This window comes from Rattus norvegicus, chromosome 3, assembly GCF_021556685.1.
Source record: "Rattus norvegicus strain SHRSP/BbbUtx chromosome 3, alternate assembly SHRSP_T2T, whole genome shotgun sequence".
NCBI classification, from domain to species: Eukaryota; Metazoa; Chordata; class Mammalia; order Rodentia; family Muridae; genus Rattus; species Rattus norvegicus.
The window spans coordinates 86138591-86149654 of record NC_141536.1 but is presented as its reverse complement, the minus strand read 5'-3'; the positions used below and the strand labels follow the sequence as shown (position 1 = coordinate 86149654).

Sequence of the window (11064 nt, the reverse complement as noted above, 5' to 3'; positions counted from 1 at the left end):
TGTTTTAGTTAGGGTTACTATTGCTGTGATGAAACACCGTAACCCAAGGTAAGATGGGTTAAAATGATTTATTTGGCTTACAGTTCCACATCACAGTTCATCACTAAAGTCAAGAGAAGAACTCAAACAGTGCAGGAACCTGGTAGCAGTAACTGATGCTTAGACCATGAAAGAGTGCTACTCATTCTTATAAAACTATAGGGATGATGATGGCACTGCCCAAAATGAGGTGGTGCCTATCCCATCAATGACTAATTAAAAAAATATTCTACAGGTTTTCCTGCAGTCTTGTATTATGGAGCCATTTTCTTAATTGAAGTTGCTTCCTCTCAAATGCCTTTAGCTTATGTCAAGTTGACATAAAACCATCCTGACAGATAATAATTCATCTAATTCTTTGTATATAGTCATTATTCTGTTTATATTGCTTTCCCCTCTACGATATAGTTTGAAAATATTTTATTAATTTCCCCCCTTAAATAGTTGTTTATTTGCAGTGGGCTGGAAGGGATGGCAAATTTAACATTCACAGAAAACACCACACATACAATGGCAGCCAGAGTGATTAAAAAAGAGCCTCAAGGCCTGTCTTCAAGAGCAAGTGGGTAGGCAAGGGTCTGGAATGTTGATGGAACAGCTTAGTAGGCATGGTTAGAGATGAAGAAAGGTTCACTGACTGTGGCTCATTACGTGGGGGTACACTTTCCTTGATAAGTGATGCTGTTGGCCAGGGCTCGCTTGATGCACTCCTCCTGGTCTGCCTTCAGGCTCTCCTTCTTCCCACCCAGGCCTTTAGAGCAGAAGCTTACAGGCCTCAATCATAGGCCTGAAAGCCAAGGCCCATGGCTTCATCAGGGGACATTAGTTGATAGAGTTGAGGTTGATGGATGACTCTTCCACACTCTGCTATCCAGAGAGGAAAGTGAGCCCAGGGAAACCAGAGGGCATTGTGCAATGAAGTGCTATTATAGTTGCTATGGCCCAACTCTTTACTAGAAAATTTCTGGGTGAAAGCACGGCAAGTGTAACCATGCTGGGCTTCAGCATTGTGCCTTCCAGATAGACATGGTGGTCACTCAGAGCCCTGTAGACAGGTGCTAGTATCTTCTCAGGTACATACTGGCCAGGCTTCAAATCATGATCCCCATCAGGGATAATTTCAGGCTTCACAATAGGTATAATGCCATTCTACTGGGAGATGCTGACATAATGCCCAGAACATTGGCATTTTTCATTGTAACAAGAGGTAAAGGAGTATGTTCCCCAATCTTTAGCACACATTGCCACTTGGCACATTTTTAGAAAAAGTCAAATATGCATATACCCTACTACAGCTCTTCTCCCATCTCAACTTAGTAATTTCTCTACATCTTTTTTTACAACCTGCATAGTCAAATTTGTGTTGCACATTTACACATGGGCATTAGTCCATCTACTAGCAGAGTAGAGTCAACAAGGGAGGTATTACTCCCTTAAAATTAGTGAACTTTTCTTCCTTGCAGCCAGAGATGGAAAGTTGTAGGACAGTCTAGATAGTTTAGCTGCTTGGTTTTGCATAGGTCTGTCTAGGACCTATAGCTGCTGTGAGTTCATCATTTCTGAGTTATTGGATGCCTTAACCAACCACTCAAAAGGAAGTTTCTCATTTATGATAGTGTTTGGTTATTCTATTGTTGTATGGAGGTCATTCACTTATTTTTAAAAAAATATTTATCACTTAAAATTGCTAGTAATTTTAATTTTTATTTCTTTTAGTTTTTAAAATTACAATGTAATATTTATTCCCTTCCTTTTTCCCTCAAAATCCTTCCATGCCCCAGTCCTTGCTTTTTAGAATCCATTACCTCTTTTAACATTAACTAGATATAGAAACAGAGAGAAAGAGAAAGAGAGAGAGAGAGAGAGAGAGAGAGAGAGAGAGAGAGAGAGGTTTCAGACAACCTTGGTATAATTTGATATCCTTTACCAAGGAAGAATCTAACATCTATCTAGAGAAGTGGAGACACAATGAAACTAATAGAGGTTATGAACCAGATGGATTTAGCAGGTATCTATAAAACACTTCAGAAAAGAATATACTTTCTTTTCAGCACTGCATGGTACCTTGTCTAAAATCAACCGTATAATTGGTGACGAAACAACCCTTTACTGATACAAGAAGATTGAAATAATCCCATGCACCCTATCAAACCACCATGGCCTAAAGCTGGTCTTCAATAACAGCAAAAGCAAAAGAAAGCCCACATACATATGGAAACTGAACAACTCTCTACTCAATGATAATTTGGTCAAGAATGAAATAAAGAAAGAAATTAAAGAATTCATAGAATTTAATAAAATGGTGAGACATCATATGCAAACCTATGGGATACAATGAAAACAGTGCAAAGAGGAAAATTCATAGCACTAAGTGCACTGGTAAAGTAACTGGAGAGATCTTACAGTAGCAACTTAACAGCACACCTGAGAGCTCTAGAACAAAAAAAGAAGCAAACTCACCAAAGAGGAGTAGACAGCAGGAAATAGTTAAACTCAGGACTGAAATCAACCAAGTAGAGACAAAAAGAACAATATGAAGAATCAGTGAAACCAATGCTGGTTCTTTAAGAGAATCAGCAAGATAGATAAACCCCTAGTCAAGCTAACTAAAGAGCCCAGAGGAAGTACCCAAATTAACAAAATCAGAAATGAAAAGGGGGACATAAAACAGAAGAAATTAAAAAAAAAATCATTAGATCCTACTACGAAAGCCTATACTCAATAAAACTGAAAAATCTAGATGAAATGGATAGTTTTCTAGACAGATACCATATACCAAAGCTAAATCAAGAGCAGATGAACTTCCTGAACAGGCCCATATCCCATAAGGAATTAGAAGTCATTAAAAACCTCCCAATCAAAAAAAGTCCAGGGCCAGAAGGGTTTAGTGCAGTATTTTACGAGACCTTCAAAGAAAACTTGATACCAATATTCCTCAAAGTATTCCATAAAATAGAAACAGAGAGAAGAGACTGCACTCTGCACACATCTCAGACGCCAGAGGAAAACACCAAACGCCACCTGGAACCCTGGTGCACTGAAGCTCCCGGAAATGGCAGCGCAGATCTTCCTGGTTGCTGCCGCCACAGAGAGCTCGTGGGCAGCACCCCGCGAGCAAACTTGAGCCTTGGGACCACAGGTAAAACCAACTTTTCTGCTGCAAGAGACCTGCCTGGTGAACTCGGGACACACAGAGGCAGAATTCCTCTAGGACCGGGCACTTCCTGTGTTTACCGGGAGTCCCACACCTACAGATCCTGGCCCGCAGCAGCTCTCTGCTCCCAGACCTCGTGGGAGAGAGACCTCACCGCCTGGTCAGGTGGGCACTCCTGAGGCTGCAGAGCGGAAGAGACCATCAACACTACCCACCCCTGCCCACATCCCTGGCCCAAGAGGAAACTGTATAAGGCCTCTGGGTTCCCGTGGGGGAGGGCCCAGGAGCGGGAGGACCCCTGCACCTGAGATACTGCCGGAACCTGAAGGAATAGACCGGATAAACAGTTCTCTGCACCAAAATCCCATGGGAGGGAGAGCTAAACCTTCAGAGAGGCAGACACGCCTGGGAAACCAGAAGAGACTGTACTCTGCACACATCTCAGACGCCAGAGGAAAACACCAAACGCCATCTGGAACCCTGGTCCACTGAAGCTCCCAGAAACAGCTGTGCAGATCTTCCTGGTTGCTGCCGCCGCAGAGAGCTCGAGGGCAGCACCCTGCGAGCAAACTTGAGCCTCGGGACCATAGGTAAGACCAACTTTTCTGCTGCAAGTGACCTGCCTGGTGAACTCAAGACACAGGCCCACAGGAACAGCTGAAGACCTGTAGATAGAAAACAACACGCCCGAAAGCAGAACACTCTGTCCCCATAACTGGCTGAAAGAATACAGGAAAACAGTTCTACAGCACTCCTGACACACAGGCTTATAGGACAGTCTAGCCACTGTCAGAAATAGCAGAACAAAGTAACACTAGAGATAATCTGATGGCTACAGGCAAGGGCAGGAACCCAAGCAACAGAAACCAAGACTGCATGGCACCATCGGAGCCCAATTCTCCCATCAAAACAAACATGGAATATCAAACACACCAGAAAAGCAAGATCTAGTTTCAAAATCATATTTGATCATGATGCTGGAGGACTTCAAGAAAGACGTGAAGAAGTCCCTTAGAGAACAAGTAGAAGCCTACAGAGAGGAATCGCAAAAATGCCTGAAAGAATTCCAGGAAATCATAAATAAACAAGTAGAAGCCCATAGAGAGGAGTCACAAAAATCCCTGAAAGAATTCCAGGAAACCACAATCAAACAGTTGAAGGAATTAAAAATGGAAATAGAAGCAATCAAGAAAGAACACATGGAAACAACCCTGGATATAGAAAACCAAAAGAAGAGACAAGGAGCTGTAGATACGAGCTTCACCAACAGAATACAAGAGATGGAAGGGAGAATCTCAGGAGCAGAAGATTCCATAGAAATCATTGACTCAACTGTCAAAGATAATGTAAAGCGGAAAAAGCTACTGGTCCAAAACATACAGGAAATACAGGACTCAATGAGAAGATCAAACCTAAGGATAATAGGTATAGAAGAGAGTGAAGACTCCCAGCTCAAAGGAGCAGAAAATATCTTCAACAAAATCATAGAAGAAAACTTCCCTAACCTAAAAAAAGAGATACCCATAGGCATACAAGAAGCCTACAGAACTCCAAATAGATTGGACCAGAAAAGAAACACCTCCTGTCACATGATAGTCAAAACACCAAACGCACAAAATAAAGAAAGAATATTAAAAGCAGTAAGGGAAAAAGGTCAAGTGACATATAAAGGCAGACCTATCAGAATCACACCAGACTTTTCGCCAGAAACTATGAAGGCCAGAAGATCCTGGACTGATGTCATACAGACCCTAAGAGAACACAAATGCCAGCCCAGGTTACTGTATCCTGCAAAACTCTCAATTAACATAGATGGAGAAACCAAGATATTCCATGACAAAACCAAATTTACACAATACCTTTCGGCAAATCCAGCACTACAAAGGATAATAAATGGTAAAGCCCAACATAAGGAGGCAAGCTATACCTTAGAAGAAGCAAGAAACTAATCGTCTTGGCAACAAAACAAAGAGAAGAAAAGCAAAAACATAACCTCACATCCAAATATGAATATAACAGGAAGCAATAATCACTATTCCTTAATATCTCTCAACATCAATGGCCTCAACTCCCCAATAAAAAGACATAGTTTAACAAACTGTATATGCAACGAGGACACTGCATTCTGCTGCCTACAGGAAACAAACCTCAGAGACAAAAACAGACACTACCTCAGAGGGAAAGGCTGGAAAACAACTTTCCAAGCAAATGGTCGGAAGAAGCAAGCTGGAGGTGCCATTCTTATATCAAATAAAATCAATTTTCAACTAAAAGTCATCAAAAAAAGATAAGGAAGGACACTTGATATTCATCAAAGGAAAAATCCACCAAGATGAACTCTCAATCCTAAATATCTATGCCCCAAATACAAGGGCACCTACATACCTAAAAGATACCTTACTAAAGCTCAAAACACACATTGCACCTCACACAATAATAGTAGGAGATTTCAACACCCCACTCTCATCAATGGACAGATCATGGAAACAGAAATTAAACAGAGACGTAGATAGACTAAGAGAAGTCATGAGCCAAATGGACTTAACAGATATTTATAGAAAATTCTATCCTAAAGCAAAAGGATATACCTTCTTCTCAGCTCCTCATGTTACTTTCTCCAAAATTGACCATATAATTGGTCCAAAAACGGGCCTCAACAGGTACAGAAAGAAAGAAATAATCCCATGTGTGCTATCAGACCACCACGGCCTAAAACTGGTCTTCAATAACAATAAGGGAAGAATGCCCACATATACGTGGAAATTGAACAATGCTCTACTCAATGATAACCTGGTCAAGGAAGAAATAAAGAAAGAAATTAAAGACTTTTTAGAATTTAATGAAAATGAAGGTACAACATACCCAAACTTATGGGACACAATGAAAGCTGTGCTAAGAGGAAAACTCATACAGCTCAGTGCCTGCAGAAAGAAATAGGAAAGAGCATATGTCAGCAGCTTGACAGCACACATAAAAGCTCTAGAACAAAAAGAAGCAAATACACCCATGAGGAGTAGAAGGCAGGAAATAATCAAACTCAGAGCTGAAATCAACCAAGTAGAAACAAAAAGGACCATAGAAAGAATCAACAGAACCAAAAGTTGGTTCTTTGAGAAAATCAACAAGATAGATAAACCCTTAGCCAAACTAACAAGAGGACACAGAGAGTGTGTCCAAATTAACAAAATCAGAAATGAAAAGGGAGACATAACTACAGATTCAGAGGAAATTAAAAAAATCATCAGATCTTACTATAAAAGCCTATATTCAACAAAACTTGAAAATCTGCAGGAAATGGACAATTTCGTAGACAGATACCAAGTACCGAAGTTAAATCAGGAACAGATAAACCAGTTACACAACCCCATAACTCCTAAGGAAATAGAAGCAGTCATTAAAAGTCTCCCAACCAAAAAGAGCCCAGGTCCAGACGGGTTTAGTGCAGAATTCTATCAGACATTCATAGAAGACCTCATATCAATATTATCCAAACTATTCCACAAAATTGAAACAGATGGAGCACTACTGAATAACTTCTATGAAGCCACAATTACTCTTATATCTAAACCACACAAAGACCCAACAAAGAGAGAGAACTTCAGACCAATTTCCCTTATCAATATCGATGCAAAAATACTCAATAAATTTCTGGCAAACCGAATCCAAGAGCACATCAAAACAATCATCCACCATGATCAAGTAGGCTTTATCCCAGGCATGCAGGGATGGTTTAATATACAGAAAACCATCAGCATAATCCATTATATCAACAAACTGAAAGAACAAAACCACATGATCATTTCATTAGATGCTGAGAAAGCATTTGACAAAATTCAACACCCCTTCATGATAAAAGTCCTGGACAGAATAGGAATTCAAGGCCCATACCTAAACATAGTAAAAGCCATATACAGCAAACCAGTTGCTAACATTAAACTAAATGGAGAGAAACTTGAAGCAATCCCACTAAAATCAGGGACTAGACAAGGCTGCCCACTCTCTCCCTACTTATTCAGTATAGTTCTTGAAGTTCTAGCCAGATAAATCAGACAACAAAAGGAGGTCAAGTTGATAAGATCGGAAAAGAAGAAGTCAAAATATCACTATTTGCAGATGACATGATAGTATATTTAAGTGATCCCAAAAGTTCCACCAGAGAACTACTAAAGCTGATAAACAACTTCAGCAAAGTGGCTGGGTATAAAATTAACTCAAATAAATCAGTAGCCTTCCTCTACACAAAAGAGAAACAAGCAGAGAAAGAAATTAGGGAAACGACACCCTTCATAATAGACCCAAATAATATAAAGTACCTCATTGTGACTTTAACCAAGCAAGTAAAAGATTTGTACAATAAGAACTTCAAGACTCTGAAGAAAGAAATTGAAGAAGACCTCAGAAGATGGAAAGATCTCCCATGCTCATGGATTGGCAGGATTAATATAGTAAAAATGGCCATTTTACCAAAAGCAATCTGCACATTCAATGCAATCCCCATCAAAATACCAATCTAATTCTTCAAAGAGTTAGACAGAACAATTTGCAAATTCATCTGGAATAACAAAAAACCCAGGATAGCTAAAACTATCCTCAACAATAAAAGGACTTCAGGGGGAATCACTATCCCTGAACTCAAGCAGTATTACAGAGCAATAGTGATAAAAACTGCATGGTATTGGTACAGAGACAGACAGATAGACCAATGGAATAGAATTGAAGACCCAGAAATGAACCCACACACCTATGGTCACTTGATTTTTGACAAAGGAGCCAAAACCATCCAATGAAAAAAGGATAGCATTTTCAGCAAATGGTGCTGGTTCAACTGGAGGTCAACATGTAGAAGGATGCAGATCGATCCATGCTTATCACCCTGTACAAAGCTTAAGTCCAAGTGGATAAAGGACCTCCACATCAAACCAGACACACTCAAACTAATAGAAGAAAATCTAGGGAAGCTTCTGGAACACATGGGCACTGGAAAAATTTCCTGAACAAAACACCAATGGCTTATGCTCTAAGATCAAGAATCAACAGATAGAGGCCTTATATCCAAAATATACAAAGAATTCAAGAAGTTAGACCGTAGGGAAACAAATAACCCTATTAAAAATGGGGTTCAGAGCTAAACATACAATTCAGAGCTGAGCAATGCCGAATGGCTGAGAAACACCTAAAGAAATGTTCGACATCTTTAGTCATAAGGGAATTGCAAATAAAAACAACCCTGAGATTTCACCTCACACCAGTGAGAATGGCTAAGATCAAAAACTCAGGTGATAGCAGATGTTGGCGAGGATGTGGAGAAAGAGGAACACTCCTCCATTGTTGGTGAGATTGCAGACTGGTAAAACCATTCTGGAAATCAGTCTGGAGGTTCCTCAGAAAATTGGACATTGAACTGCCTGAGGATCCAGCTATACCTCTCTTGGGCATATACCCAAAAGATGCCCCAACATATAAAAAAGACACGTGTTCCACTATGTTCATCATAGCCTTATTTATAATAGCCAGAAGCTGGAAAAAACACAGATGCCCTTCAACAGAGGAATGGATACAGAAAATGTGGTACATCTACACAATGGAATATTACTCAGCTATCAAAAATAATGACTTTATGAAATTCGTGGGCAAATGTTTGGAACTGGAAAATATCATCCTGAGTGAGCTAACCCAATCACAGAAAGACATACATGGTATGCACTCATTGATATGTGGCTATTAGCCCAAATGCTTGAATTACCCTAGATGCCTTGAACAAATGAAACTCAAGACAGATGATCAAAATGTGAATGCTTCACTCCTTCTTTAAAAGAGGAACAAGAATACCCTTGGCAGGGAAGAGAGAGGCAAAGATTAAAACAGAGACTGAAGGAACACCCATTCAGAGCGTGCCCCACATGTGGCCCATACATATACAGCCACCCAATTAGACAAGATGGATGAAGCAAAGAAGTGCACACCAACAGGAGCCGGATGTAGATCGCTCCTGAGAGACACAGCCAGAATACAACAAATACAGAGGCGAATGCCAGCAGCAAACCACTGATTTGAGAATAGGACCCCCATTGAAGGAATCAGTGAAAGAACTGGAAGAGCGTGAAGGGACTCGAGACCCCATATGTACAACAATGCCAAGCAACCAGAGCTTCCAGGGACTAAGCCACTACCTAAAGACTATACATGGACTGACCCTGGACTCTGACCTCATAGGTAGCAATGAATATCCTAGTAAGAGCACCAGTGGAAGGGGAAGCCCTGGGTCCTGCTAAGAATGAACCCCTAGTGAACTAGACTGTTGATGGGAGGGTGGCAATGGGGGGAGGGTTGGGAGGGGAACACCCATAAGGAAGGGGAGGGGGGAGGGGGATGTTTGCCCGGAAACCGGGAAAGGGAATAACACTCGAAATGTATATAAGAGATACTCAAGTTAATAAAAAAAAAATAGAAACAGAAGGAAGACTACCTAATTCATACTATGAATCCACAATTACTCTGATACCTAAAGCACACACGGACCCTACCTAAAGAGATAATTTCAGACCAATCTCGCTTATGAATATCGATGCAAAAATACTCAATAAGATTCTTGCAAACGAAATCTAAGAACACATCAAAACCATCATTAACTATGATCAAGTAGGATTCCTCCCAGGGTTGCAAAGTTGGTTTAATATACAAAATCAATTAACATAGATACCATTTAAAAAAACTCAAAGAAGAAAATCATGATTATCTCCTTTGATGCAGACAAAAAATCTGACAAAGTACAACATCCTTTTATGTTAAAAGGATTGGAGAGATCAGGAATTCAAGGCCCATATTAAAACATATTGCAAACCAACAGCCAGTATCAAATTAAATGGAGAGATACTTGCATCTATCCCACTAAAATCTGAAACAAGGCAAGGATGCCCACTCTCTCCCTACTTATTCACTATAGTATTCAAAGTGCTAGCTAGAACAATAAGAAAAATAAAGGAGATCAATGAGATACAAATTCGCAACAAAAAATTAAAGGTATCACTATTTCCAGATGATTTGATAGTATACATTAGTGACCCCCAAAATTCTACCAGAGAACTTCTCCAACTGACAACTTCAGCAAAGTGGCCAGGTATAAAATTAACTAAAGTAAATTAGTAGCCTTCTTTATACAAATAATAAACAGGCTAAAAATGAAATTAGGAAACAATTCTCTTCACAAAAGCCATAGATAATATAAAATAAATTGGGATGACTCTAACCAAACAAGTAAAAGACTTTTTTTTATTAACTTGAGTATTTCTTATTTACATTTCGAGTGTTATTCCCTTTCCCGGTTTACGGGCCAACATCCCCCAGCCCCTTCCCCTCCCCTTCTTGATGGGTGTTCCCCTCCCCATCCTCCCCCCATTGCTGCCCTCCCCCCAACAATCACATTCATTGGGCGTTCAGTCTTAGCAGGACCCAGGGCTTCCCCTTACACTGGTGATCTTTAATAAGAACTTCAAGTCTCGAAAGAAAGAAATCTGAGATTTCATAAAATGGAGACATCTCCCATGCTCATGGATTGGCAGAATTAACATAGTAACAATGGCCATTTTACCAAAGACAATCTTCAGATTCAATGCAATCCCCATCAAAATCACAACACAATTCTTCAAAGACATAGAACAATTCTCAAATTCATCTGGATAGGCCAAAAAACAAAAAACAAAAACAAAAACAAACAAACAAACATTAACCAGAATAGCAAAAACAATTCTTAAGGATAAAAGAATGGCTGGGGAATCACCATCCCTGAATTCAAGCTCTACTACAGAGGAATAGTGACAAAAACTGCATGGTATTGGTACAGAGACAGACAGGTTGATCAAAGGAATAGAATT

At 39.9% G+C, this 11064-nt stretch overlaps 1 pseudogene; it reads right to left on the bottom strand.

Moving 5' to 3' along the window:
- Positions 1-638: 638 nt before the first annotated feature.
- Positions 639-11064, bottom strand: part of Aldoa-ps9 (aldolase, fructose-bisphosphate A, pseudogene 9) — a 37373-nt pseudogene continuing 26947 nt past the window's right edge.